The 5427-nt window shown below is 33.1% G+C and overlaps 1 non-coding gene across 1 annotated transcript; it reads right to left on the bottom strand.

The window, feature by feature from the left end:
- Nucleotides 1-1050: 1050 nt before the first annotated feature.
- On the bottom strand, nt 1051-1157 carry LOC133781057 (small nucleolar RNA R71). Its single transcript, XR_009869853.1, has one exon. It is a non-coding gene; the product is annotated as a small nucleolar RNA R71 (small nucleolar RNA).
- Between the last annotated feature and the right edge of the window lie 4270 nt (nt 1158-5427).

Below are 5427 nucleotides of genomic sequence, written 5' to 3'. Positions count from 1 at the left end.
TATTATCTTAGTTGATGGCATTAGTGCCTCCTAAGTTTTTTTTTTTTATTATCATTATTATTATTAGTATTGGTTGATGGCATTAGTGCCTCCTAATTTTTATTTTTTGTTGATCATTTAGTTGATGGCATTAGTGCCTCCTAATTTTTATATAACTATTTACTATTGCTATTGTCATTTTTTTTTTCTTAATTATCGCATTTAGTTAGTTGTAATTTTATTGTTTAAGAAAATACTTGAAAAAAAAAACTAAAAAACAAAGCTTGTTCTTTCAACATAAGCAATTTTTGCTTAAAGGAAATTTGGTAAAGTTCCCATCCACGCTTATTAATTAACCTCGGGGAGTTGTTATTAAGTTGTGAGTAAGTGGAATCAAATAGGCCTGGGAACAAGTTAAACAAATTTTTTTTTAAAAAAAAATCATAAAAAAAAAAGAAAAAAAATATATAAATATTATAATATTTTCTTGATATAAGTATGCTCTGTGGTTGCGGTTCAAACTGATATTCCACATCAGAAATTTGTTTTCCTGTGATTGTTTGTGTTACTTGGTGAAATTTGTGACATTGTATGCATCAGTGGCATCGTAATTCAAAAAATCGTTTGGTGAAAAAATTAGTGTCTTTACGTGAAATTGAAAGTGTTTTTGAAAGTTTAAGCATAATGGAACAAGAACCTAATATTGTGCAAGAAAAAACTCTTCTTGAATACTTTTCACCTATTTCATCTAATGCTCCATCATGCATTGTTTTGCCCACTACTAATGCCACTCATTTTGAACTTAAACCATCAATCATTCAATTGTTACCATCATTTTATGGTTTAGAAAGAGAGGATCCATACATGCATGTAAAAGACTTTTTAGAAATTTGCTCAACCTTTCATTTTCAAAATTTTTCAGATGAGTCGGTTAAACTTAGGTTGTTTCCTTTTTCTTTAAAAGATAGAGCCAAAGCTTGGTTAAACTCACTTCCAACTGGAACCATCACTACTTGGGATCAAATTTTTAATAAATTCCTTGCTAAATTTTTCCCCATGTCCAAAACTGATAGTTTAAGAAGAGAAATCTCTGAATTTTATCAAAAAGATAACGAAGAATTTTATGAATGTTGGGAAAGATTTAAAGATTTATTATTAAAATGTCCCCACCATGGTTTTGAAAAATGGAGACTTGTCAAATATTTTTATGATGGTTTAACCCCTTCAAACCGACAAATGATTCAATCTATGCATACCGGAAAATTTTTAAAATTGCAAGGGCAAGAGGCTTGGGACGCTCTTGAAGAATTGTCTGTTAATTCACAACAATGGAATTATTCTGAGCCTAGGTCTAGAGCCAACCCTTCACCGAAAAGAGAAGGAAAATATGAAATAAAAGAAGAAAGTGATTTAAGAACATCATTTGAAAAATTAGCAAGAAAAGTAGACGCCTTAGTAATAAGTCAATCTATGAATTCTCATGTGCAACCTAAAAAAGATGTATGTTCTTTATGTGCTAGTTCATGTCATAATGCTCAATCATGTCCTTCTTTTATTGAAACATTTTCTGAAGAGGCTAATGCTTTACATTCATATGGAAAAACCTTCTTCTAATAGCCCATTTTCCAACACATACAATCCAAATTGGAGAAACCATCCTAATTTTTCATTGAGACAAAACCAACCACAAATGAATCAAGGAAACCAATTCCACATGCCAAATCCAAATCATGCCCAACCAAGTCAACCTTACCCTCCACAAAGAAAACCTTCCTTAGAAGACACCTTACAACAATTCATGCAATCCACCCAACAAATCTTACAAAATCAGTCTCAATCCATTGCCAAACTCGAGACACAATTGGGTCAACTTGCTAGTGCTGTAACCGAGAGAGAAAAAGGAAGATTTCCTAGCCAACCCATCCCAAATCCTAAAGGCCAATATGAAATAGGAACTCCTAGTCATAAAGAAGAAGCTAAGTCTATCTCAACTCTTAGGTCCGGAAAACAAATTGTCAAACCCGATTACATACCTCAAGTTGAAAAAGACCAAAGCCAACCTCAAAGTTCCAACACAAATGACCTTTCAAAAGATGATGCTCAAATCCTTCCTTCCATCCCAAAAGCTCCTTTTCCACAAAGATTAATTCCACTCAAGAAAGGCAACCAATATAGTGACATCTTAGAAGTTTTCAAACAAGTAAGCATAAACATTCATTTCTTAGATGCCATTAAACAAATTACTGCCTATTCTAAATTCTTAAAAGACCTTTGCACTGTTAAAAGAAACACAAATGTTCCAAAAAAGGCGTTTTTAACTGAACAAGTTAGCTCCATAATTCAATATAAAAGCCTTGTCAAGTATAAAGATCCCGGTTGTCCAACAATTTCATGCATCATTGGCGATCATTTTATTAACAAAGCCTTACTTGATTTAGGAGCTAGTGTGAATTTACTGCCTTATTCTGTGTATAAGCAACTAGGTCTAGGAGAATTAAAACCAACTTCTATAACACTTCAATTAGCCGATCGTTCAGTGAAAATCCCTAGAGGTATTGTAGAAGATGTTTTAATTAAAGTGGATAAATTCTATTTTCCTGTGGACTTTATTGTTCTTGACACTCAACCTGTTGAAAATGCTCATGCTCAAATACCCATCATTCTAGGTAGACCATTTTTAGCTACATCTAATGCAATTATCAACTGTCGTAATGGTGTATTGAAATTATCTTTTGGAAATATGGCTGTTGAATTAAATGTTTTTAATGTTGCTAAATCTGTTGAGTGTGAGGAAGTGCATGAAGTTAACATGATAGGGAGTATGTGTGAAGATGATGGAAATGACTTATTTGATTTTTGTGAAAAATACTTTGGTATGAACTTGCATATTGATGATTTTAATGATGATGTGAATTCCTTGTTAGAGTCTACACCCTTGAATGAAACCAAAGTTGAACCCTTTTCACCCTTAGATCATGTTCAATCAATTTCCGAGTCTCCAAAGTTAGACCTTAAACCTTTGCCAGAAAATTTAAAATATGCTTTTCTAGGAGAGTCTGAAACCTTGCCTGTTATCATAGCATCTGCTTTAGATAAAGAACAAGAAGATAAATTGTTAGATGTCCTTAGAAAACATAAGGAAGCCATAGGTTGGACCATTGGAGACATCAAGGGAATTAGCCCATCCATATGCATGCATAGAATCCATCTAGAAGAAAATGCTAAAACCTCCCGGGAATGTCAAAGAAGGTTAAATCCAAAAATGAAAGAGGTCGTTAGGGAAGAAGTACTTAAACTATTAGATGTAGGTATCATTTACCCTATTTCTGATAGTCAATGGGTTAGTCCAGTTCAAGTAGTGCCTAAAAAGTCTGGGATCACAGTTGTCGAAAATGAGAAAAATGAATTAATCCCTACTCGAGTACAAATGGGGTGGAGAGTGTGTATAGACTATAGGAAGCTAAATAATGTTACTAGAAAAGACCACTTTCCTTTACCCTTTATTGATCAAATGCTTGAACGTTTAGCTGGCCATGCATATTATTGTTTTCTTGATGGCTATTCGGGATATAACCAAATCCCCATTGCCCCTGAAGATCAAGAAAAGACTACCTTCACTTGCCCTTTTGGAACCTTTGCATATTGTCGCATGCCTTTCGGTCTTTGTAATGCTCCTGCAACTTTTCAAAGATGTATGATTGCAATATTTTCTGATATGGTTGAAAGAAATCTTGAAGTATTTATGGATGATTTTTCTGTGTTTGGAAATTCTTTTGATGACTGTTTGCACCATCTTTCTCTTGTTTTAATTCGTTGCAAAGAAAATAATTTAGTTCTTAATTGGGGAAAATGTCATTTTATGGTTAAAAAAGGAATTGTTTTAGGTCATGTAATCTCATCTGAGGGAATAGAAGTTGATAAAGCAAAAGTTGACCTTATTTCAAAACTTTCTCCACCTAAAACAGTAAAAGAAATTAGATCATTCTTAGGCTATGCCGGTTTTTATAGAAGATTCATAAAAGACTTTAGCAAAATTTCACGCCCATTATGTCATTTGCTAGGAAAAGAAAATGCTTTTGTCTTTGATAATGATTGTCATGTTGCCTTTGAAAGATTGAAATCCCTTTTGAATAGTGCACCTATTATTCGCCCTCCTGATTGGAATATTCCTTTTGAAATAATGTGTGATGCTTCTGATTATGCTATCGGTACTGTTCTAGGACAAAGAATTAACAAGTTACCTTATGTAATCAACTATGCTAGCAAAACTTTGAACGATGCTCAATTAAATTATTCTACAACTGAAAAAGAATTGCTTGCTATTGTGTTTGCATTGGAGAAATTTAGGTCTTATTTGTTAGGATCTAAAATAATTGTCTATTCTGATCATGCTGCATTGAAATATCTCTTGTTGAAAAAAGATGCTAAATCTCTCTTAATTCGTTGGATATTGCTTTTACAAGAATTTGATTTAGAGATACGAGATAAAAAAGGTTCTGAAAATGTTGTCGCTGATCATTTGTCTAGAATTGTTGTTGAGACTAATAATGAATCCACCACTATAATTGAAACTTTTCCTGATAAACAACTCATGCATATATCTTCTTTGCCTTGGTATGCTGACATTGTGAATTATTTGGTCACTGGTGAAATTCCTTCTCATTGGTCTAAGCATGATAAATCTAAATTTTATTATGAAGTGAAAAATTTCATGTGGGATGACCCTTATTTGTTTAAATATTGCCCTGATCAAATAATAAGGAGATGCATTCCAAATTGTGATCAAACTAAAATCATATTTTTTTGTCATGATCATGCATGTGGCGGACATTTTAGTGGTAAGAAAACTGCTTTGAAAATTTTACAATGTGGATTTTATTGGCCTACTATTTTTCATGACACTTATGTTTATTGCAAATCTTGCGAACGTTGTCAAATGTTAGGAAGTGTAACTAGAAGAAACATGATGCCTTTGAATCCTATCCTTATTGTTGAAATATTTGATGTTTGGGGCATTGATTTTATGGGTCCATTTCCTAACTCTTTTGGTAACTTGTACATTCTTGTTGGTGTTGATTATGTGTCTAAATGGGTTGAAGCTGTTGCATGCCACACAAATGATCATAAAGTTGTGCTTAAGTTTTTGAAAGAAAATATTTTCTCCCATTTTGGCTCACCACGTGCTATCATTAGTGATAACAGTACACACTTTTGTAATAGATCTTTTGAGCATTTAATGAAACAATATGGTATTACACATAGAGTCACTACACCTTATCACCCACAAACTAGTGGTCAAGTTGAAATATCAAATAGGGAAATTAAGCACATCTTAGAGAAAACTGTCAATCCAACTAGGAAAGATTGGTCCTTAAGACTCATTGATGCATTATGGGCATATCGAACTGCATACAAAACACCCATTGGAATGTCTCCCTATAGACTTGT

The sequence above is a fragment of the Humulus lupulus genome, chromosome 5 (genome assembly GCF_963169125.1).
Source record: "Humulus lupulus chromosome 5, drHumLupu1.1, whole genome shotgun sequence".
Classification (NCBI taxonomy): Eukaryota; Viridiplantae; Streptophyta; class Magnoliopsida; order Rosales; family Cannabaceae; genus Humulus; species Humulus lupulus.
The sequence above is the reverse complement of the archived record's forward strand: the minus strand, read 5'-3'. Positions and strand labels throughout refer to the sequence as shown.